At 42.3% G+C, this 26412-nt stretch overlaps 1 protein-coding gene across 2 annotated transcripts in view; it reads right to left on the reverse strand.

Annotated features, from left to right (window-relative positions):
• The window catches only part of Fry (FRY microtubule binding protein), a 374882-nt gene that overhangs the window by 293497 nt on the left and 54973 nt on the right, over positions 1-26412 (reverse strand). The gene's annotated exons all lie outside the window — the stretch shown is intronic.

The following is a 26412-nucleotide window of genomic DNA, read 5'->3' on the forward strand; positions in this document are numbered from 1 at the left end:
AAATCTCAAGTCTTTAATATCCTCCTTAGCCATGCCCTAGGGCCGTGTCCTCAACAATCTGTGTGCACGCATGCCCTTTTATGTACGCACTGACACACAGCCAAATACACACACACACACACACACACACACACACACTACCTCTTATGCTGTCTAGTTGCATACAGCGTGAGTCAGATGAAGTAATTGATTTCTGTGTCTGCCTCTCTCTGTATGTGTGTCTGTTTCTCTTTGTATTTGTCTGTCTGTCTGTCTCTATGTGTGTTTGTGTGTATGTCTGTCTGTGTCTGTCTGTCTCTCTGTATCTGTCTGTCTGACTGTCTGTCTGTCTTCTCTCAGAGGCACTGAAGCCAAGTGAAAAGAGCCAAGGTGGAATTCAGATTTTTACTGGTGTTTGTTGGGAAGTATTTTCCACAATAGCAAGTTCTGTGAAAAGGCTTTTCACATTAAAATGCATTTGAAAGTGAAATCAGATGTTTCCCAAGACTGAAATTATTAGACCCAGTAATAATTGAAGAAAAATTAATCACTGAAATATAGCTCAGCAGAGGCAGAGTGGAGAGATGGCTCCACGTTAGGAGCACTACTTGTTGAGGACCCAGTATCCACACGGCAGCTCACAATTCTTGTTCCCAAGGTCTGATGCTGTCTTCTGAACTCCACGGGCACGAGGAATGCACATGCTGCACACACTGATACACCGGCAAAACACACATACACATAAAATAAAACAAATAAATCTAATTTAAAAAAGAAGCCATATTTTGGGGAGGGGGCATGGGGAGGGTTGGAGGGAGGAGGGGAAGGGAAATGATGTGAATATAGTACATATATAAAATTAACAAATAAATTTAACAAAAAGAAAATGATTAATGCATCATCAAAAGTCCTATCCTATTCCTGAGGTATCTCAGGTGTCTTGATTCTCTAAACATCAAAGGATGCAAGAGAGGGGTACAGGGATTCATAATGTACCACATGTAATTTCCTTCCTTCCCAAGTCATTTCTCCTCAAAGGGAATACAGACAGACAGGAATCTCACTCAATACATTTTCTTAAGGGGGAAGTGACAACATCTTGAATTTGCTCTCATTAAATTTTTAGGGAGTAGTGAACAAAAAAAATATTTTTATTTCTTCAAAGCTGAAATTAAATCACACACACACACACACACACACACACGAGTGAACTATCCATTTGAAATATTTAAATTGGCTGTTATGAATGGCAGTCAGTCAAAGAAAATTTAGTTCAGTATATTTAAACAAGAATCATCCTCAGTTCTGATGTTATGTCTGACTTTTCTCTTTATAACAAGAGGCAAAAATAAAATTTCACCTTTTTAAATTTTTTTATTTTATTTTATTTTTTGTGATTTTATTTTCTAGTGGTGGAGACAGGACCTAGTACCTTGTGCTTTCTAGGCAAGCTTTCTACCAGTGTGCACAAATTAAACTATTTATTTATTTATTTATTTATTTATTTATTCATTCATTTTCTCAGGTAGCTGACAGAATAAGGATGTTAAGTTCTGGGTTGAAGGAAACCCAAAGTAATTATAAATCACTAATTGTGATTATAAGTAATTATAAATAAGTATAAATAGGTAATTGGATACTTTTATCATAATGACCATTGTATCTTAAGCATCTCCATAGTTCAATAAATCTAATAAACTGATCTTTTTCACGTCATCCTAATTCTAATTTATGAAGACATGGTACATTTTATATATTGAATAGACCTTTCCCAATTTGTTTCTGAATCTTGCTAGCCTGGTGCTAACACACATCTGCAAATATTTCTTATTCTTTAGTGCTTCACTGAATTTTTTAAACAGAGAGGATATGATGAAAATCACCTAGTCACATGACTCCTCTGATTTCTTTCTTCAAACATCACCAATCAACCACCTTTAGGGAACGGCACAAAGTCAATTGTGCCCAAGGTATTCTCTGTTTGTGGTTATAACTGAGAATATCTTTCCTCAGTTCCTAAAAATGCAATGATGATGAGGCTGGAGAGGTGGCTCAGTGGCTCAAAGCGCTTGCTGCTCTTGCAGAGGACCTGGGTTCAGTTCCCAGTACGCATGTCAGGAAACTCAGAACCACCAGTAACTCCAGTTTTAAGGGATCCATGCCTCTGCCTTCCATGGGTACTAATCTGCACATAACTCCATTCCCATACACACATTATTTTAAAAAAATGAAGATGTTCAGTAGATAGCTCATGGCATTCATAGCAATTAACAAAGATGCCTAGCTTAAAGCTAAAACCCTCTGCTCTTTTGGTTGCTTTTACTCTGCCATCTGCTCACCCCTATTTCAGTTTCCTTCTGCCCAAATTCTTCGGGACTCTTAAAAGTCTGTTTCCCAGGACTATAGATGTAATTGCATAACAGAATGTGTGCTTAGCATGTATGAGGCTCTGGGTTCGACCCTAGTATTGTAGCAACAAGAAATATATTTTACTTGCTTTTCCTCTCAGGCACGCACCTACTATGTGTCCGAGTTCTTTACTCCCAAGAATAATTATGAGGCAAACAGATCTGAAACACAGGGTGGAGGCAGGGGGTCATTGGGGCTCAAGGCCCCCAGCCTAGCTCTAGGTTCTGTTAGAAACCCTGTCTCAAAGGAGTAAAATGGAAAGAGGCAGAGCAGGATACATGATGTCTTCCTCTGGCCTCTGAAGTCATGCATGGATGTGCACTCCTACGCACACATGTGCATATACCACACACAAGGACACATGTGCATACACCACATGCCTACGCACACAAATATTCTGGGCTTGCAGCAGCACGGAATATGTATGAATAACATGTTGTCCTTGTCTTCGCTTTTTAAAGACAACACTTTTATTTACACAGCATTTGTGCTGTGTGAGACAGCACAGACCATCTGGAGATGGCTTAAAGCCTATGGGAGAGTGTACCTAGACTAATCTAAATACTACGTGTTTCTTATAAGAAACCTGAGCACCTTTGGGTTTGGGAGCTAATTTCATAACAATGTGGTAAGTAATCCCACAAACACCATGGAGCCTTTCATTAAGAAAAATTCAGATGTTGGCAAATGAAGGACTGAGTGATTCCAAAGAACTGGGGGCTGGCAGAAAAATAACCATGTGATACACATATACATTGTATATAATTTATAAAATTAAATATATATTAAACACTCTATGCCTGTATAAAATCATATATTAAATACTTTATTTATATGTGGATAAAAAGTGACATATATATTCAACTGTATTTAATGTCTCTAAGTGTGTACATCATGTATGAGTGACCACAGAAGCCAAAAGAGGGTGCTGGATCCCCTGAAACTGCTGTTACAGGAGGATGTGTGTCACCTATATGGGTGCTGGGGACACAACTGGGGTCCTCTGGAGGAGCAGCAAGTTATCCTACCCACCAAGACACCTCTCTAGCCCCTACAATGGCAGCATAATTTAAACATGTAGAAAATAGCTCTTTGGGTTTTTTTGTTTTGTTTTTCAATACTGGGTTTCTTTATATAGCCTTGTCTGTCCTAGAATTCCCTTTGTAAACCAGTCTGGCCTCCAACTTACAGAGAGTCTGCCTCTGCCTCCTCAGTGCTGGGATTAAAGGCATGTACCATCACTGCTCAGCTCAAAAAATAACTACTTTTAACAAGTATTCCATTCTTAAAAGCTGGCTCTGGCCTCTTAAAACAAGTTGGTAATCCATAACAAAATGTAAAAAGATGTTTAAAGTTTTAAAAAGTTTTGGCTCCAGTCAGTAATCCTTCTCATGAACTACATACATTCCTTTATCTGAACAGCTGGAGGTTTATATAATTGAGAAGCTAGGATTTATAATTGTCATTCGTATGCAAAACCTTTACAAATGGCCCTGGTATGCAAAACCTTTACAAATAGCCCTGGGACCGGTTCTTACCGACTTGCAACCCAACTTACTTGCTATTGTATTTTATTTTTCCTCATTTAATTTTGGAAGTCTCAGCAAAATGCCAGAAATTGCCTGGTCTATTCCCAAGGTATGGTAAGACCTACTGGGACACTTTTGCAGGGCTTCTGGAGACTCCTTTAAAAAAAATCAGACACACCAGGATGGTGCAGTGGTTAAGAGCACTGACTGCTCTTCCAGAGCTCCTGAGTGCAATTCCCTGAAATCACATGGAGGCTCACAACTATCCGTAATGATTCTCTCTTCTGCTGTGTCTGATGATAGCCACAGTATACTCTTATATAGATATAGATATATATATAGATATATATATATAGATATAGATAATACATCTTAAAAAAAATAATCAGGCACACCATAAACAAACCTTTCTTTAGCCCTGACTCACTCATATGAACCCAGTCAGGGAAAGACCAATAGTTTGTTTTATTTTTCTACTGAATAGATAGAACTGAGATTTGCACTCCTAACATAACTAAAGATTTTGAGGTATTTTTACCCCAGAGAAAGTTTTAGTCCTGGGAAAGGTGGTTTCCAAAACTAGGTCAGTGAGTGACTACTGTCTCCAGGCTTGCTGGAGCATTCGTGTGGCCTGTCATCATCGTTAGTGTCACTGAAGATTTCAACTTTCTGCCTGTGTGCCCATGGCAGCTAAACCTAAGCCTTCCCTGACTGTCTGCCCGGAGCTCAGCATCTCTTTGTCCTAGTGCGTTCTACCCATTTCTGGGTCAAAGTTCAGCATGGTCTTAAATGCTACTTCCAGGCTGCAGTGCCTGAGTTTCTAGATTTCTGACTGAAACGTACCACTGTTTGCCAAGTGGAAAAACAACAGCAACAACAACAACAAATACCTGAGGGCTTGAAACTACTCTCACCAAATGAAGCCATATTTACTTCTTAGACATCTTTTGGCTGGTGTCCTCTGCCCTTTCTGGAGCTACTTGTGACTCTCCATAGGTCTGGCCTCTTTGACCAGAGTCCCTTACACATTCCATCTTTGACATGGCTTCTTGATCTGTCATACCCTGGGAAGCCACCCCTTAGAGCTTCCTTCCTGCTTAAAAACACATCTCAACACAGGGCAGGCCACCTCTGCTGTGTAGATAAATGTGCTAGCCATCAGAGAGCCAAAGGTCCAAACAAACAGCACATGCATCTTCACAGGACACGACCATAGTTTTATTAAAGCTCTACAGCGTTTGTGTATTTATGGGTTGACCCAAACTTCAACACCTACCTTGTTAGGAGGACCCTGTCAATCCTGGACTTAAGCAAAGGACTCTGCATTGCTTTAGGGATGTCTTTCATAGTAACCCCATTTGAGTTAATTTTATGTATATTTAAATCATTTTTATTCAGATTTCAAAAAAATTTAAACTTTGGCTTTGAATGGACACAGAGTTTTGTTTACTGAGCCCAAGTCATTAAGACTCTGGTGTCTTGCTTTTCTGGTCCAGAACATGGAAGCCACCTTGTTTCTTCCATCAATGCCTTGCTTCCTCCAGCAACGTAAATGATGCTTGGAATGTTTAAATGAGAGGTGTCACTGGCACATAAAACAGATAATAACAGCATGGACATACACACAAGTGCTAGGTGGCTGTGTCTGGCAACTTAAATGCCACCTTTCTTATGACTATACATTTTATCTGATCGGACGTTGGTGTTCCCGATCAAGACACCCAACAAAGGACCCTCCCCAGTCTGATGACAAGACATGTATGGAAAACATGCAGACACTGCCCAGAGGAAGGTGATTTGTGAAAGGGACCATGCCCGAACCTGTATCAGAAATCATTATTAATGAGAGACAAATCTAGTCTTCCTTTAATGGCAAAATCTAAAAAAATACCATTTCCCACCTCCTACACTAGAGTTTCCAATCACTTCTAGACCCTCTCTTTGCTTCTGCCTCCTCTTTTTCTGGTCCCTAATCACTGTACACAGAATTTTCCCTTGGTCACTACCTCTGTTCAACTAGGAGAAACAACAGAAGCACATGAGAAATTTCAGTAGGTGTTCATATAGAATGGATAATTTCTTGCTTCTTGCCAAATGTTGAAATAAAGCACCATCAAGTTGGGCAGTGGCGGCACACACCTTTAATCCCAGCACCCAGGAGGCAAAGACAAGCAAATCTCTGAGTTCAAGGCCAGTAGAGTGACACAGAGAAAACCTGCCTTGCAAACAAACAAACAAACAAACAAACAAACCAAAAGCACCATCATTTTACTTTTGCTCAGAATTAAATTCCATGTTAGGTTCTGAACACACCATGTATTGCACAAGATGGTGGTGTGTGATCTGTGTCTGCCCATTTCAGAATCCTAGCCTCACGTAATTAGATCGACTAAAAGTGAGAGCCCTCCTACCAAGGAGAGCATTAAGAAATATTCAACTTTACTTCTTTCAGAATCCTTATCTCAAGTGAGCGTACCCATCCTTCTCTTCTTTTTTCATTTTCTAGACAGAAATAGGATTTATTTTACATCATAGCCTAGAAGGCAGGAAAGGTGTACACCAAACCAGTGTTTTCTACTCTTGTAAAGTACAAGTATAAATGCACATTATACATTCACAATGATGAAGATAAGAACCTATAGTAACTCTAGAAGCAGGCCATTGGTGGTTCTTGTACCCTTGTCATGATACTTGTACCCATTAATATCTTGTACTATGAGTTATAGTTGGATCACAATGTAAAGAGTGATACTTGCATGGTAGCCAGGCTGAAAAAAAAAAAGATAATTTAGCCTTCTTAACATTCATCCTCCTTTGATTTTAAAAGAAACACGTTTTGGTTTTTAATCAGACTATTTGGAAAGCACAACAAAATAAAGAAAAAGAAGAAGAAGAAGAGGAAAAAAGAAATCTCATAGCCTCACCAACAAAGGCAAGCACTGTTGACTGGGATCTTTGCCTGGTGTTCTGTTTCCCACCCAAGTCCAACCCCAGAGCCTGTCCTCAGCCCAGGAGGTGACACATTCCTGTGAAGCATCTCACATGGCTGGGTGGAGCCGATGGTTGGTGGAGTCAGCCACTGAGTGAGATCAGTAAGAGAGTCTGTGAAGGTATAAAAAAATAAAGACAGGGAGAGACGAAGATCAGGGGTGGAACGGTACACGGTAGGCATGAGACCCTAGGCCTGACCCCACCAACACCACAAAATGAATAAAATATTAATAAAAATTAAATTATATGTTAATTATTCTAACTTAGAAGGAGGAGGAGGCAAAGGCAATAGGCAGTAAAAGACATTAAAAAATTTGGTGTCAGGGGCATCTCTGCTTGTACTCTGAAGGCCTGGAATCAGCCATAGGCTTAAAGTCAGCCTGCTAGCACAGTCTTGGGTCTCTGTGAAAAAAACCTGAAACAGATGGCTAGAAGCTATTGTAAACAAGCAGCTTTGGTGGAAAGCTGCCAGGTCTCAGTCATAAACCTTGGAGATAAGTAACCTTGATGGATAATATCAACTTAGGGACAAGTGAATCATAGGTGGAGTCAGAGTGACCTGTCCCCTGAAGCTTCACTCAGCTGGTACTCTGTTCTGGAAGATAGCTGTACTCCCCCTAAACACATACACTCCTGTGTCATCCCCTTCCTCCACATCCCGCCTTTTTGTGTATATAACCCCTGTGTGAAAAAGTAAAAATTGCGATTTGATCAGCCTATAGACAGATCGCCATTCTTTGCATTCGCCTGTCCCCCATCTTCTCTTTCAGGTGACCTCCCCAGACCCCTGTTTAATGCCCTGCTGGCCAGGACAATTTGGAGTAGATATCTTTCCAACAAAGGCATAATGGATCCTGAGGCCTGTGAATCGTGACTCTGAAGGAATGAGGTCCATACATTTATCTTGTCTTTACCTCATCTCTCCTTACTAACAGTCACCACTAACCTTTTGCTCAATGGTTCTCAACCTTCCTAATGGTGTGACCCTTTATTTCAGTTCCTCATGTTGTGGTGACCCCCCCAATCACAAAATTATTTTGTTGCTATCTCATAACTGTAATTTTGATACTGTTATGAATCATAAATATCTGACATGCAGCCCCCAAAGGGGTGGAGACCCACAGGTTGAGAGCCACTGCTTTAGCTCTGTTGTAAAGCCAGCCCTTTCTTTGCAAACAGCATCATCTCCCCACAAGCCGCTTGAGCATTGCTGAGGAACTAGCAGTTGGACTTAAGGTGTGCCTTAAATTCTTGCATTCTGCTATCTGGGTCCTCCAGTCCCTACAGGTCACCTCATGCATAACCAATCACCCTTGCGAATGCTCAGGTCAACACTGGGAAATAACCTCCCACAGCTTGCACGGGCTCGGGAGCCCCACACTACCCAAAGAACTGGCTTTGTAATTTACACACTGGTGGATAAAGAAATTATTTTTTTTGTCACCTAGTGCCCTGTATCCATGGCTGCAGGTAGGCAAATGAAGTTAAGACATAATGCAAGTTTTTCTAGAAACTGTCCTCAAAGCAGGCAGATGCCTGAAAACCAGCAAGGTTCTCATTAAGCCGGTAATCGCTCTGCTCTACACAAACCTGTATTTTTCTTGTTGTTGAACAAGTTTGTCCACAAAGGATCAACTCTTGCACCACCTCTAGGAAATGTTATCCTATTAGGAAGGCCAGTTTTTTTTTTTTTTTTCCACCCACGAGTGCTGTGGCTTTTCTGTAGCTTTTGTAAGGACACAGAGGTCGATGCATAATTTCCCAAACACTATCTTGTGGTTCCCCACTTTTTACACAGTAATTCTTCTCAAAATACCCGGCCTCGTATTTTTATATTTTTTTGTCAGGCTTTTATTTATTATTAGAATTAACTGGCTTTTTCTAAATTGAGAGATAAGGCTTTACAAGTTTATGGTAGTGGGACAATTTAGAAATTCTTAAAAATTGAAGAATTTTGGGCTGGAGAAATGGCTCAGTAGTTAAGATCACTGGCTGCTCTTCCAGAGGTCCTGAGTTCAATTCCCAGCAACCACATGGTGGCTCACAACCATCTGTAATGGGATCTGACGCCCTCTTCTGGCATGTCTGAAGACAGCTACAATGTCCTCATATATGTAAAATAAACAAACAATTCTTTTAAAAATATTGAAGAATTTTGAAAAATCTAGTGTGCTAGAGAGATGACTCAGTGGTTAAGAGCACATACTGCTTGTCCAGAAGACCTCAGTCCAATTCCCAGCACCCTGTAACTCCATCTCTAAGAGATGTGATGCCTTGTTCTGTTCTGCCTTCTGCAGACACTTGCACTCACAGACAAGTATCTGCACATACACTCACACACATACCCACACAGAAACTCACAAACATACCTACACAAGCACGTATCCACACAGACATCCACACACATACACATATCTACACACACACACACACACAAAATTAAAAAATAAGTCTTTATAAACATTTTAAAGAGAATCAATTTGAATTTTTATAATGCACTTCATAAAGGAGACTGAAATACCATATTTGTCAAGTACCCAAGATATTTATTCTTCAGGAACTGGTGGAGATGTAGCCCGTTGATACAGCATTAACATGTATGAGGCCCTAGCTTCACTTCTCAGGAATGCATTAAAGAAATAAATGAGTTAACTAGTTAATATAGAGCAATAGTTGCCAAGTACTTTAACTGAGTCACAGAAATGCTTAAACCTTGGCAATTCCAGGGGAAGCAGAAATACAATTGAGAAATACAATTCATTAAACTATCTTAGAAGTTCTCTGAGTTGTCTGCGATTGTAGGAGCATGTCAAGCAGGTTTAATACAATAGTTCCTTGCCTGTTTGGAAGGCAACACACCCTATGATACACAGAGAGGCGCACTAAGCCTCTTTTCCCTAGAAAATGTCTATGATTTAATTTCTTCTTTAAAGACTTTAAAATTAACCTTAATGATGTGCACATTTAAAGGAAAGAGAATGTTGCAATTTCATGCTTAAGCAGAGCAAACAAACAGGGCAGGGCAAACACACTAGATACATGTTTCTAGAGCTTCTTATGGTTTAGATACATTTTGCTAGAGCTTCTTGACAGTTAATGTGACTTTATTCAGTACCAGAAGATACAAGAGGGCTCTGGTTACCCATAAACTGGCTCTCTTCTTTGCCCAAACCAAATAGACCAATCACTTAAGTCTTCTCCTCATATCTTGTCATTGTCAAAAATCTTCCTTGGGCTGGAGAGATGGCACAGTATGAAAGAGCACTGGCTGCTCTTGGAGAGGACCCAGGTTCAGTTCCCAGCCTTCCCATGGCAGCTCATAACCATCTGTAACTCCAGTTTCAGGGAATCCAATGCCCTCTTTTGTCCTCTGTAATTACTGCACACATGTGGTACACATACATCCATGCAGGCAAAACTCTCATACACATAAAAAAAAGTCTTGATATGGACTCAAGGCTATATTTTTCTCTTTTTAAAGAGCAAATGTGTCTTAGTTAGGGTTTTACTGCTGTGAACAAACACCATGACCAAGGCAAGTCTTATAAAGGACAACATTTAATTGGGACTGGCTTACAGGTTTAAAGGTTCAGCCCATTATCATCAAGGTAGGAGCATGGCAGAGTCCAGGCAGGCATGGTTCAGGAGGAGTTGAGAATTCTACATCTTCATCTGAAGGCTGCTACCCTTCTACTGGCTTCTAGGCAGCTAGGACAAGTGTATTAAAAAGCCCCCACCCACAGTGACACACCTACTCCAACAAGACCATACCTCCAAATAGTGTCACTCCCTGGGCCAAGCATATACAAATCATCACAAAATGTTTTATGGTTTTGCTTTTTTTTTTTTTTTAAAAGATTTACTTTTATTATTTTAAAAAGCAGAACTGATGTGTGTCTGTGTAGGGGGCACAGACATATGAATGCAGTGTCCACAGAGGCCAGAAGAGGGCATCAGATCCCCTGGATCTGGAGTTGCAGGTGGTTGTGAGCTACCCAACATGAGTGTTAGGAACTGAATGGGGGACCCCTGGAAGAGCAGTCAGTGCTGTTAAGCCATGATCTACCTTTTTGGCCCCACAAATACATCTCCTGATGCAAATTTTCATACAATATTTCGTACTGCTCATTAGCAAGGTGAGGTCAACACACATACACACACACATGCCGTAGCTATATATCTGTTTTTGTCTATATTTATGCAACCTTGTATTTTTTTTTAAAGTAGGTGTTATTAATTAATGCCTAAAAGTTAATTGACACCTATATTATCATTCTCAAATTTTAAACAGACATAATTTTCAAGTCCACATTAGTGCCTAAGCTGGGTAGTGCATGCAGTTACACAGCAGAGAAGCTAGGCACTCCAGACCCTTGTGTTTAACTGGTCCACACTGGAATCTTCCTGACTTCTGAATTGCTGGCATTTTCTTGGTCACCTGTGTTTTTTGTTTGGAAACTCACCTAACATCCCCTCCTACCCCTGTGCCATATATCCGCAGCCATACTCCAGCAATTACCATTCTTAGAATTGATAATATCCTCAATTCCCTCACTTTCTTCCCAACAGGAGGCTCCTTTAACCTCTGCCTGGATGGTTAACACTTTTTGCACCGTTCTGCCCTTTCAGGCTTGTCCCCAGTGTAGGTGTCAACTGGCAATTTCTAAAAGGCCACTAGAAGACCATTGTGTGCTTGTAGAGTTTAAGGGCTTCCCACAGGCTGCTGCAGGGCCAGCTCCATCCCTCCCCTCCCCTCTCAGCGAACTGGATTGCAGGTGTTGACCCTCAAGAGTTCCTCCCAGTTTGGGTGGCTCTCAGCCTGACTTCCCACCCCACCCCGTCCTGGAGTTCTGTTCATTCCATCATCCCCAGCCCCCTGCTTTGTTGGACCCCACCACCACACTTCCTAGCTCCCATGGAGCAGCATTTCTGGCTCCCCCGGGCTCCTCTATACCCTTCCCCCACTCTATACCACTCTGTGTTATGAATCTGTTTTCCCCAGATAGTCTTAGTATCCTCTGCTTATCACTCTCCCTGGCTGGGATGTGACTCATTTCTTACTGGTTCTTGTGTCCCCAGAGCCTGGTCTAGCTCTTGGCATTCAGTGAGGGCTCAGGAATGTATCTGCTGGAGGAACATCCTACTGACCAGTGAGTGCACAGGAAATAAAGGTAGACACAAGAGAACAGTGTGTTTCAGAGTTCTGGTGAATTCTAGAAACAGGTTTAGACTTTAGGAGTTGTCTTCATATACTTAAACAAATATATGTACCTAGCTAGTACTTCATCAGAAGACAGGCAGTTCTTCCTCTGAAGAAGGAGAAGGAGAAGGAGGAGGAGGAAGAGGAGGAGGAGGAGGAGGTGGAGGAGGAGGAGGAGAAAGAGGAGGAGAAGGAAAAGGAGAAGGAGAAGGAGAAGGAGAAGGAGAAGGAGAAGAAGAGAAGAAGAAGGAGGAAGAAGAGGAGGAGGAGTTCCAGACAAACTGAAATATGTAGGTCAAAGGCTGGCAAGCAACGAGATGTCGGGACATGTTGCTCTAACCTCTTGAGGTTGATTTTCTTGATTCACAAAGGGCTCAAAGGTGAATTCCAACAACAGCTTTGGACATGTTTCAAACTAAGTTCAAAATGCTTTTTTTTTTTTTTTTCCCTACTTCAGAGGAAAAATAAAAGAGGAAAAACAACAGGAAGTGGAGTCAGTACTGTTTTGTTTAACGGACCTTCCTAGGCTCTGGCTAATGACAACGGCTTTAGACAGGGGAGCAGCTCATGGAAAAGGACCAGCAGCAGGAGGAAGGGACAGCAGGCCGGATGTGATGGCCGAAGCCATACTTTGCTGACTGCCTCAGGGAGGGCTGGCTCCCCTGTGACCTCCACAGCCCTCTGAAACCTTGACTGCCACAGGAGCCCGGAGCGTGTATTTAGAGCAGTAGTTCTTAACCTGTGGGTCCTAACCCCTTTGGGAGTCAAAATAAAAAATCCTTCATAGGGGTCACCTAAGACCATCAGAAAACAGATATTTACAGTATGATTCATAACAGTAGCAAAGTCACAGTTATGAAGTAGCACTGAGAATAACTTTGTGGCTTAGAGTCACCACAACGTGAGGAACTGTATTAGAGGGTCACAGCAGTAGGAAGTTTGAGGACCACCGTTGAAGAAGTAGGAGCAAGCCATCTCCATGAAGGGCCGGCATCCTTCTCCCGTGCTGCACTTGCTGGGGTTCTTCTGTGTCCCAGTCAAGGTTGGGAAGTAAGGTCAAGGAAAGAGGCACGTTCCCAACCTTGGGGCGTTCACAGCTTAATGAATGAAGGTGCTGTAAGACCAGATGAATTGCCTGGCTACATAAAGGGCAGTGGAGGAAAACCTTCAGTAAGAAAGGAGTAGGGAGGGAGAGATCAAATGTCCATCATACATGGGCAGTGAGTTTGGTGAGGAATGGCACACCAGGATAAAACTGATAAGGATAACCTTTGCCAAGATGTCTGAGGCTTGGCCCTGAATGCCACCAGTGCAGCAGATCCAGTGCTTGCCAGGACAAAGGGTTCTATCTCTATCACCCTATCTGTGCAATAAATATCTCAGAGGCTAATGAAGACCATTGAGTTAAAAGTGTGGACAACTTACGTTTATGTTTATGCTATAAAACTTAAAATTTAAGGGCCATAAAACTAATCAATCTGCCGGGTGGTGGTGGCGCACGCCTTTAATCCCAGCACTCGGGAGGCAGAGGCAGGTGGATTTCTGAGTTCGAGGCTAGCCTGGTCTACAGAGTGAGTTCCAGGACAGCCAGGACTACACAGAGAAACCCTGTCTCTGTGTATAAAAAAAAAAAAAAAACAAAAAAAAAAAACAAAAAAAACACACAACAACAACAACAAAAAAACCAAAACAACAACAACAACAACAACAAAAAAAACCAAAAACAACAACAACAACAAAAAACAAAACAACAACAACAAAAACAAAAACAAAAAAACTAATCAATCTGTAAGAAGTACCCAGGTTTCAAGAAGAGAACAGTACAATTTCCTTTTTAAATGCTTCCTGGGTATAGATTTGCTTCTGCTCCAAAGTTTTCTCTTTGCTTTGCTATCTGAAACATCTTGTTAACAGTGTTACCCTGTCCCTTTAAACAATGCTCTTGGCACTCTAAAGTAAAAGGGTATCCCTCCCTGAGCTTGGGAAGTCAGCCTGGTGAGGTGGACTTCTACGCCTAAAGGTAGGACTCCCTTAGTAGGTCAGATGCAGGTTTCAGAGTGAGATGAAATGAGATAGCCTCCAGCAAATTCAGCTTGCGTGACCTGGGGCATTGATAATCGAAGGCCATTTCATATTTCCTCTTTCAAACTTGCTATCAGGTGGAAGGGAATAACCCCAGAACAGAAGCTCATAAATGCAGGGTGGGTCAGAAGAGATGGTTGCTTTATTTCACCTCTCCAAAAAAACTCTCAGACAACACTGATAATAGTGAAAAACTGCCAATTTACAAGCAGCAGTGTATAGAGTCTCCCAGGAGACCAGTGATAACAGACACTCAACCCAAAGACCAACCCAGTGACCCAGACCTTAAAGACTCAACCATTCAACTTTAGCTTGCATCAGATGGCAGGAGGGCAGCTGAAAGTCTAGGGAACTTGAAATTGGAAAGTTGGGGTTTGGTGCTGTGTGATAGGGAGTGAGCACTTTAACCTCTTGCCAGGATTCTGTCTTCATCCTTAAAGGGGAAGTGATAGCATCTATACACAGGAAATTGCAGCAGTGAGGGGAGCGGGTGGGGGTGGGGTATAAACAAAAGGATTCTGGTGAAAAAGTCCCCGGATCCAGGGCTTGGCAAAGAAACACTGCAATTCAACGAAGTAACTCTAGGAGATAAAAGGAAAACAAACAACAGAACAAGAAGGAAGGAAGGAAGGAAGGAAGGAAGGAAGGAAGGAAGGAAGGAAGGAAGGAAGGAAGGATGAAAAGAAGGAAGGGAGGAAAGGAGAAGGGGAAGTAAAGAAGGAGAAGGAAGAGGAAGAGGAGGAGGAGGAAGAGGAGAGGAAGAGGAGGAGTAGAGAAAAAAACCACCAGAAAATCCTTAAATACAAAATTTAAATAAAAACAGGGCTGGTGAAATGCCAAGGTGTTTGCCACCAGGCTGACCACCTGAATTCCATCCCAGGCAGCCACATGTTGGAAGGAGAGAGCCGACTTCCTCTGACCTCCACATGTACACTGTGGTCTCATACACACCAATAAGTGAATGTTAAAAAAAGTACACAAAACCATACAACACACTTAGTGTTGTTCTTTCTGTGTTATGTGAGAAGCAGAGAGCCCAGAAAAGACATGTAAGGAAGAGAATAAAATAGTCTTTACTTAACATAAAGGAGAAAGATTAATAATAATAATAACAACAACAAAATAATAATAACAAAATAATAATAATAATAATAATAATAATAATAATAAATAGTCCTGCTGTAACACCAAGGGGGTCTATAGAGCTCCTTTGCACTCCAGGCTTTCCTTATGTAGAAAGTGTGTGTATGTGTATGTGTGTGTGTTACATACACATTTTTATTTATGCATATGTATATACATGCATGCATATATATAGGCATGTATACATGTTTATCTATATGCCCCCATGTATGTTTATGTATAGACATATACATGCCCATCTTAGTATAATTCCAGGATTTGAGGGGTCATGACCCCATTGAGGGGTGGAATGACCCTTTCACAAGGGTTGCATAAGACCATCAGAAAACACAGATATTTACACTATGGTTCATAACAGTAGCAAAATTACAATTACGAAGTAGCAATGAAAATAATTTTATGGTTAGGGGTCCCCACAACATGAGGACCTGTATTAAAGGGTCGCAGCATTAGGAAGGCTGAGAACCACTGCTCTAATGTTGAAGGAAAGAGTAACTGGAGAAAGAAAACCTCATGAGCACATCTCTGTCTGCGCTCAACCTCTGTTTCCTGCTGGCCCCACGGTACACTTTCCCAGGACAGGAAAGGGGAAGCAGCTACCATGGTGCTCTTAGGCCCTGCTCTAAAATCAGAAAAAAGTGACTGTCCCTTCCCAGTGTTGTCCTGGGGAAAAGTAGAGATACCGTGTAGGTACCATGGTACCCAGTGAGGAGTGTGGTCATCTGTGACTCCCAGTGAGCGGAAGGAAGGACTGGAGTTAGGCCACTTCACCAGGAGCTCTGGCTTAGAGCCCAAGGAATGTGCCATGGCTCCTTTAAGACAGGTGCCCTGAACTCTGACTCAACAGAAATTGTATTTATCCCTCTTGTGTCAACACAGTTAACCTCTGTCTCAGAGGAAGGAAGAGAGAGTTGCATATGACAGCATTTAGCTGGCTACTTTATGTCATGGCCATCGGAGAGGATCTCCCAGGCAGAATGGCAGAGATGGGTCACATCCCTCCAGAACTGGTCACCTTAACTTCACGTTCCCGTGTCTTTGGTTAAGGAGGCAGGTGGAGTGGAGAAGAGGGGATTGGGAAATTACTTAAAACTCATTTTGGTTCTCCAAATAGTGAGCTGTGAAATTTTGAATCTTTTTATTTTTTTGCCTCCAGATTCTGCATAGCAAAAAGTCTGAAATGTGTGATCCTAACAATGAATATGCCAAAAAAAAAAAAAAAAAAATCTGAGATTTCAGTTATTAAACGGGAACAAAGTAAAATAAGTAAACTAGATAAAGCCTTTAGGATGGTAAAGGGATGGGAAATGCAAGGATGACAGGGAAAGATTTAAAGGACAAAATAAATTAAGGAGTAAATGATTCACAGAAGCCTGGGAAGCAGCTTAGGAGCTCACTTTAATTATGAGTGTGTATGAGTATATGTACCTAAGTTTATGTGTGCAAGTGTGTGTGAGCGCATGTGCATGTGTGTGAGAGCATGTACATATACATATGTGTGTTTATGTGAGCAGGTATGAATGTACATGCTTGTGTACATGTATGTGAACAGACAACATAAACCCCATTTGTCTCCATTTAAGAACCAGGCCTGATTTTGAAAAAAAGTCTGTAAGACACCAGCTCCAGGAACAGACCATAAAATCCAGAACAAGATCATAAAACCCCTTCCCACAGAACAGCCTGGAGATAATCACAAAAATGGAGAAATGTCTTGTCTCAGACTGGGTCGTCTATGCTGGGCAGCTCTATCTTATCCTATGGTTACATGTGCATGACAGGAATGCAGACCACTAACCATCTGTGACCCCCTAGTACCCACCCATGAAAGTTTAGATTACCTAATCCTTCTAGAGAGTTCTATGGGTTCCCTATAAGAAGGCCTGCACGTCTTTGTCTGGGGCTGCCATTCAAAGAGTGGTTGATTCCCGCGCACTAGTCTTCTTGTTTCACACTTTCTCTGATTTTGTAGCAAGTCTCTCTATAGTTGAGTCATACCTTTCTTTCAAATATTCAGGGACAACATTATTCAAGGGACACCATGACATACCATTTGAATTCCGGATTCCTCTCTACTCATTTTCAGGTAGCAATGGCCACTTATCTCATGTGCTTTTCTAAGCTGAATGTGATCCAGCCCCAAACTACCATCTGAAACTCTAGTCCAAAAGCCAGCAGGTGTGTGTGACAACAGCCCCTAAGTTTTATAATTTAGAGACAAGACTCACCTTTAGGAGAAGACTTTCTAGAGTCAACAAGTATTTATGGAATGACTGTCTTGTACCAGTCCATGTATTTTATATAGACTTTGAGATGCTTAAAACAGTTCCTATCCTTAGAAGTCTAAAGCTATACTGAAAGAGAAACACAAAAGCCTGAGTGTACATGGGGCTGGAGAGATGGCTCAGTGGTTAAGAACACCTGCTGTGCTTCCAGCAGGATCTGGGTTGTCCCAGCACCCATCCTGTAGCTCCAGTCCTAGGAGACCTGATGCCCTCTTCTGGCCTCTACAGGTACTGCATGCACATGGTACACATACATATATGCAGGCAAACATTCATACTCTAAATGACAGAAGAGCTCTTGGCTCACTTCAAAGTGAATCACAGACTGCAGGTGCTTTGTGAAACTGAAAGATAACTACTTTGTTTCTGAAATATTAATAAACAGGATGAAAAGCTGGGCATCAAAGAGTAGAGAGGACTCACACTGAGAAATCGAAAAGCATGTTTTGAAAGGATCAATAATGGAAGATGAGTATAGAAGTCAGAAACATCTCAGCGACTTGAATGATCCATTATCTGCTTTCACTACTTAGCACCTGTTTCTTTTCTTTTGAATTAGAATTATGTCTATGAGTATTTGCCTGCATGTATGTATGTGCACCATGTGCATGCAGTGCCCGCAGAGGACAGAAGAGGGCATTAGTGCTCTTGGGACTGGAGGTATCCATGGTTGAGAGCCACCATATGGGTGTTGAGAATTGAGCCCAGTCCTCTGCAAGAACAACAGTGTTCTTAACTCCTGAGCTATCTCTCCAATGACCCCATCCCCACACACATCTCTTTAATAGTAATAAATAAAATAGTATGTCTTTAGTTATCAAAGGATTTGAAACTTTTGTTTTTTGGCTTATTTATTTATTTATTTATTTATTTATTTATTTATTGTGATAGGGTCTCTCTGTGTAGTTCTGTCCTGGAACTCACTCTGCAGACCAGGGTACCCACAACCTCATGAAGATTCACCTGCCTCTGCCTCCTGGTTGCTGGTATTAAACCCAGCTAGGATAGATAGATAGATAGATAGATAGATAGATAGATAGATAGATAGATAGAAACTAAAATGAGTAACTCCCAAATAGCCAGGTATGTAAAACTCACAAAACCACAGGCTGCCATTACAGTGACTCTCATTGCAGTCACTGCTCTAAGAAACAGGCACATCTAGGGCAAAGAATGACTTGGCAAATGCTTTTTTGTAATATCTGCTCAGAGGTTCCTTTTCTACAGCCCCAAGCATTGTGGCAATGGCCCAGTAGCAGCATAGGTCTGCTCTGGTTTTCGAAGGAAGCCAGGTCAGCTGCAATCAACAGGCCAGAGCTTTGCAGATGCAAAGGCAGCGAATCCTAGCCTCACCTGCCACTCAAGTTCCCACGTGTGCATAAAGTGGTGGATAATGTGATGTCTGAATGATACAGAGGCTTTCGAATCTGGCATGAATGGGGTCGGGGACTCTCTTCATCTGTGACACTGATAACAGGTGCCAGGCACACGAATGGACTCCATATTCTCTGTTCTGTTTGGTCTTTGTTTCTATGCCTGAATTAAAAAAAAAAAAATCAGGATAGATTCTGAATACATTTGATAAAGCTGGAAAGATGGCAAAGCAGCTAAGAGCACTGGATCTTTCTGCAGAGGCCAGGGTTCAGTTCCCGGCACCCACATGGAAGCTCACCACCATCTGTAACTCCAATTCTGGCAGGGGGTGGAATGAGGAGGAGAATTTGCTGCTCTGTTCTAGATTCCTCAGGCTCTGCACATACATGGAACACATACATGAGTGAAAGTGAAACACACACACACACACATACACAAACACACACACACTCAATAAAAACAAATAAGATCCTTAAAAAATACAGTTTGATATCTGAGAGGGTAATATTCCCCATTCAGGTCTTTGAACATGTTCTATGTAATTTCTTTTTTAATTGATGTTTTGTTCTGTGGTTTTGGTGCTTTTTGTAAGAATTTTAGGAGCAGCTTACGGAAGTCTGCACTCTCAAATCGGCACTGGCTTGAGCTTTGTCAAGCTTTAAAACCACTGCAGTGAAACTGGACTGTGGTCTTCAACCTCCCCATTCAAGAATCCAGCCCCAGCCTTCTTTTGTGAGCACCCTGGTTCATGTTTCCAGCAAGACTTTCTTGTTGTTCTTCACAGATCTGGACTATTACTGAGACTGACTCCTGGATACGTGCTACCTGTGTTGTTTGTGGGTGGTAGCTGTGTATTCTCCGGTAGCAAACACTGTTCAGTTGTTAGGAGGCTTGGATGCTGGTGTTGAGCCAGGATCTGGCAGCTGCAGTACGCAGCACCCCAGGACTCTTACATTTTAGTCTCTTTGGGCAGATGAACGGGGAGTCTGGTGAGATCCATCCCAGCTAATCCTTCAGATTCGCACTGGCCCTACTTGCCTCTGCTGAGACCTGGGAACCCCGACAGAAGAGAAGGACACTGATCGATTTTAGGTGGTCCTATCGTACCATGATAAGATGGGATGCATTTGGCTCCGTTTTCAGACAGAAAATGAAAACAACAAAGTGCTTTTCCTTAAGTTTTAGGTGATGCGGCCTCCATCCTACCAGGGCGGTGGCAGCTTGTGGGCATCACACAGGAAGCTCACCTCTACAGCCATGAAGCGCCCAGTGAAGCGCCTAGCCTAGCATGGGGAGCTCTCTACAGGCAGCTCAAGTTCCTCTATAGAGCATTTCTCTGTACCTCAGCCTCCTGCTTTCCCCTCACCCGCCCCTGCAGAGCCTTACTGTACTGTGATCTTCTGTTACAAAAATCTGATCTTATCTCTGCTGTGCTTGAAACAACTCCATCACCTCCCACTGAAATGGAAATAAAGCCACTTTCTTTCCACGGCCTGTCTGGCTTTCAAACCAATTCTTGCCTCAGTCCTGATATTGCCTACCACTGGAAAGAGCCCACGCAAAACCACTCTACACATATCATACGGGGAATATTATTGTTATTGTTGTTCTGAGGCAGGACTAGCTCATGCTGGCCTCAAGCGCATGATCCTCCTGCCTCAGCTTCTCAAGTTCTGCGATTACAAGTATGTGCCACCATACCTGGCCATACCTGAAACATAACACAATCTGTATTAATCTTTCCCCTACATAAACATCTAGCCCAAACAATGATCTGCCCCCTTGTCTTTCCTTTACCTTACAGTTTCACAGAATGTCTGGATAATGGGAGAAATAAGATACTTTTTTTTTCAAAAAAAAAAGGTGTATTTACTTTATGTATATGAGTAGACTGTCACTGTCTTCAGACCCACCAGAAGAGGACATCACATTCCATTACAGATGTTTGTGAGCCACCACGTGGTTGCTGGGAATTGAACTCAGGACCTCTGGAAGAGTAGTCAGTGCTCTTAACCAATGAGCCATCTCTCCAGCCCACAACACTACACCTTTAAAGAGTTATTTTATGTTTAAAGTGTGTGTGTGTGTGTGTGTGTGTGTGTGTGTATGTGTGTGTGTGTGTGTAATTGTAATGTCCATGGAGGCCAGAAGAGGGTATCTGATCCTGGACCAGAAGTTACAGGAAATGGTAATACACCTAGCATAGGCACCGGGAACTGAACTCAAGTCCTTGGGAAGAGCAGTTCATTCTCTTAACTGCAGAAGTGCCCAGCCCCCACGGCCAGTGAAAATAAATACATTCACAGTATGTTATAGCCATCACCAACGTCCATCTCCAGCTGTCTTTCCACCTTTCCAGAATAAAACTCAGTATCCACTGATGAGTAAAAAGTATTCTGAGATATTCTAAACTTAATCACAAGACCCAGAGAAAGGAGGGAGGGAGAAAACTAATTCATAGGTGACAGGCTGAGCAGAATAGAAGACCACTTTGCATGGGTGGGTAGAGGTCAAACCTTAAGTTGACCCCTGCACTGACAGTGCATGTCCTCCCCGCAGACCCACCCAGTTCAGAAGCGATGATAGCCATCACCTCTTGTTATGAACCCTTCTATGCCAAAGCTCCTGCTTTGCACAAACCACTGCCCTTATCCATAACCCATGAAGCCTCACTGTCTATGATCTATGCCTCCTTCCCCCACATTTCACCCTAAGAAAGACCGTTGGAGCTGGGGAGGCAGCTCTTCTGTTCAGAGCACTCACTACTCTTGCAGAGGACTTGAGTCGGGTTCCAAGCAATGGGTCCATATAAGCCTGAGAAGGGACCCAAGTCATTGAATATTATGGCCACCATGCATTCAGACTAACTCTCTTAAGGCCTGTGACTGCAGCAAGGTTGGGGGTGGGGAAGAAACAAGAAGGGAGAGAAAGTGGGAGGAGTCCACAGTTGTTTCAATTCAGTTCATTTTTAAAAATTCTTTAGATTTATTTATTTTATGCTTATTATTTTTGTTGTGTGTGTCCATACACCATGTGTGTGTAGTACCTAGAGATTCCAGAAGAGGGCGTCTGATCCCTGGAACTGGAGTTACAGATGGTTGTGAGCTGCCATGTGGGTGCTGGGAATTGAACCTGGGTCCTCTGCAAGAGCACTCAGTGCTTTCAGTTACTGAGCAATCTCTCCAGACTCAGTTCATTTTATGAAAATTTCTTTTTGAGGTTTTAAGATCCCAGCATTTGCAATAAGAAAGTTTCTTCTATCAGTATTGAGTCTGGATCTTAATTTTGCACTAACACACACACACACACACACACACACACACACACATCTGTGTTGCTATGTACACAGATTTCTTACTTCAGCTTATGATGCAAATCACCTGATGATATTTATTTATATGGATCATAATGAGAAATGACATGTTTAAGGCTGGCAAAATTTGAGGGTTATCTGGTTTGCTTGTTTGCACATGTTGCTTGGACTCCCTAAACAGTGCTTACGATTCAAACTCAAGTCATTCTCATCCAAATCTTTGCTAAGAACCACAAATCCCAGAAAAGATAGCCCATGTTACAAAGTTGTATCCTATCACTTCAAAAAATAAAATCTGTTCCAGACAAGGTAGCATATTGTTAAAGAAATACTGCTTTAGAATATTCCTTTTATTTTTTGAGATTATAATATGATCACACCACTTCCATCTTCCTTTTTATCCCTTCATTTTCATGGCCTCTTTTTTCATTGTTTAGGGCACAATGGATGCAAACAACGGCGTTCCTCTATCGCCCTCTGGTGTTCAGTTCATGTCTTTAAAGTCATTACCGACTTGGAAATGTGCCTTGGGAGAAACCACTAATGTGTCTAAAGAGGAATATCTCAAAGAAGCAAGCCCGTGGCACCCACACCTTACAGCCAGCCTGGATGCTAATTATGCCCACAAGTGGAACTGGATCCGGTGTCATGTGGAGTGGCAAATACTTAGGCTCAAAAAGGAAATCTCGGGAATTCTATGCAGTCCTTATTTTGTGGGAAATTTCCATGAAGAGCCACAGGCGACTGACAAGGGCTTAATGTTTAAGGGAAACACACTCTTATCAAATGTACATTATCATTAAAAAGCTGAATAGCTCAGGGCAGTGGTGACACATGCCTTTAATCCCAGCACTTTGGAGGCAGAGGCAGGCAAATTTCTGAATTCGAGGCCAGCCTGGTCTAAAGAGTGAGTTCTAGGACAGCCAGGGCTACACAGAGAAACCCTGTCTCAAAAAATCAAAAAAAAAAAAAGCTGAATAGCTCGATGTGCATGTGTGAACACACACACACACACACACACACACACACACACACCTCCTGTAATTCCAGAGGAAGGCTGAGTCCAATCTGAGAAACAAGACCCCATCTCTAAATAAAGAAGATTTACAGAAGATTTACTGTTCAAATTGCCATTAGCTCGGCTTCACACCTCAGGAATGAAAAGTTGCTCTTTTAATGGACATGGGTTTAAGACTGACTTTAGATTTCCTGTGTAGGAGTCAAACAAACTGGAAGGATTAAAGGGCTAAGTGGAGGGGCTGGAGAGATGGCTCAGTGGCTAAGAGCACAAACTGTTCTTCCAGAGGTCCTGAGTTCAATTCCCAGCAACCACATGGTGGCTCACAACCATCTGTAATGGGATCTGATGCCCTCTTCTGGTGTGTCTGAAGACAGGGACAGTGTACTCATATACATAAAATAAATCAATTTTTTTTAAATGAGCTAACTGGGATCCAGCAAATATTCTAAAACACAGGATAAAAGCATGTGAATCATAAATGTATGCAAAATAAATGGGCATAAATGTATCAAGAAAATAAGACAAATGAGTTGTGTGGGAAGAGAAGGGAGAGTGGATCTGGGCAGAGTACAAGGGGGAGGAAATGCACACAAAATACATTGTAGGCTAAGCTGAAGAGATGGCTCATCAGTTAAGAGCACCGGCTGCTCTTCCAGAGGACCCAGGTTTAAACCCTAGCACCCACATGGCAGCTCACAACTATCTGTTAACTCCAGTTCCAGGGGAATCTTCTGGCCTCTGTGGGTACTGTGCACACACAGTACACATACCTTTTTGCAGACAAAACACCTATATGGATAAAATAGAAATAATTAAATTCTATAAAAGTAACATTGTACGAAATTCTCAAAGAGCTAATAAAAAACAAGCAGAAGAAAAAAGACAAATATTCATTTGCCTCCATATAAAGCAGAATCACATACTGGAATTTATCTCTTATAATTATTTTTATCTTTTTGGTCATGAGAGGGAATTTCTCTTATAATGAGGAAAACAAACAAACCGAACTTTAAGAAATAAACATCGGCGAAAGGAGACTGGCCTTGCCCCACACATTTGTTAAATATATGAAAGAAAACCAGGGCAAGCGGGATCTGTCTTGTTTTCAAATTCTTTTAATCAGCCAATTTGTAAACCTCTAGCTGAAAACCCGGCATGCTGCCTTTGATTCTCTGTCTTGTAGGCCCTAGATTCATCACTAGAAGGAGCTTCTCCAAGCCCCTTCTCACCTTCAGCTACAAAACCTACATTTTATGTAATCTGGGCCATCTGCCTAGCAACAGTGTTTCAAAAAACCAAGGAAACCACACAGTAGTCCCTGGGGACTGCTCAAGGAGGAGGAGGAGTGGGACAGGCCACCAGTTACTAGTGAGGGGGCTACCGAGATAAGACTGCTCTCGATACAAAATCTCAGATGGAGAAGGCAAGACAAGGAATGTTCTAGATTTTTCTCAAACAAAACTCTGTAATTACAGTCTCAAGAGTGTCACATGGTTAAGATGCCATAAATAGTCCTTCAAGGACGAATAAACAAAAAATTCTTTACTCAGGTCAATGGGTTTAGCCTCACCCACACCCTTTGGGAAGGGGTGTGGCTTGGCCCGAGAGTCAGAGGGGCTGTAGTTACATGGGTTAACTTGGCCTGGATCCCACCACTGGGCCTGCTTCCTACTGCGCTGGCATCAGTCAAAAGTAGAGAGGAAGGGGGCAAGCTGGGACAGAGACCAGAAAAGGACCCACACTTTTGTTTCTGTTAACATTTGCTTGGAGTTTCTGGCCACCACAGAACCCCACAAGTAAGGACCCAGCAGCGGTGAATCCAGAGACCGACCAGATCACCAACCGCAGCTCAGCCCTCTTCACGGATGCAGACCACGAACGAAGAACCCAGAAAAACTGAATCAGCCAAACGTTCGATTTTATTTTCTTCTTTAAGCCTTAGGAGTGCAGCTAGGACAGCCAGGGCTACACAGAGAAACCCTGTCTCAACTCCTCTCGCCCCCCATCCTCCCACCCCCCTCCCCAGCTTCCTACACACACACCACACGTAAAAAGACAAAACAGGAAAGGTTATCAATTTCCGTTTACAGGTTTTTCTATTGCTTAAAATGATTCATTCATCGTTCAAAGTGGGTTTTACCAGAGCATCTACCATGGATGCTGCTCTTAGCCCTGAGGTTACTGTTTTGAGAACAAACAGATGAAGTCCTGACAGTCCAGCTTTGGGCTCACACACAGACCATTAAAAAGTAAAAATTAATAAAGATAGGTAAATGTTAACATGACAAATGCCCAGAAGTGCTCAGGGTAGCCAGTAATCACTTCAGAGCGGGTACTGGAGAGGCAGCCCTAGGAGTGAATTATATAGAGAGGAGTTACAGCTTCCCAGAGAAGATCGCCATGGGGAGTCCGGAGGTCAGATTAGAACAAGTAGGAAGTGCTACCACTTAGTCACCCCTGTCATCTTATCCCCAGCTGTGGAGGGAAGGGTGACCAGAGCATTGAAGAGAAAATCTGCAACAGCACATCAAGCAGGCTGCTTCTGCCTGTTGTGAGGCTAGCAAGTTTTGCTGCTTAGCCTGGGCTACACATCTCTAAATAACAATAAAATAAAGACCGCCCTACAACGCCCAGATTCTAGTCAAGCACAGCGGAATAGTCATGGTGCCTCATGTCACTTCCCCAAATCCTGGGAAGTTTATTGTCTTGTTCCCTGTCTGTTGCTGAGAGAAAAATACTCTCCAAAATCAATTCAGGGAGGAAAGGGTCGACTTGGCTTTTAGGCTACAATCTATCATTGAGAGATGCCAGAGCAGGGACTTAAGCAGAGACCATGGAGGAACACTGCTTACTGCCTTATTTCCTCTGATTTGTTTAGCTACCGGGCCCACCAGCCTAGGGATGGCACCGCCCACAGTGGACTGAGCCTCACATGTCAATCATAAATCAAGAAAATGCCCCATAGATATACCCACAGTTCAGCCTGATGGAGGCAATTCTTCAGTTGGGGTCCCCTCTTCCAGATATGATAAATGGACACAAAAGATCAGCCAACACAATTTCTACAGCCAAATTTACCAGATACA

This window comes from Arvicanthis niloticus, chromosome 24 (assembly GCF_011762505.2).
Source record: "Arvicanthis niloticus isolate mArvNil1 chromosome 24, mArvNil1.pat.X, whole genome shotgun sequence".
Classification (NCBI taxonomy): Eukaryota; Metazoa; Chordata; class Mammalia; order Rodentia; family Muridae; genus Arvicanthis; species Arvicanthis niloticus.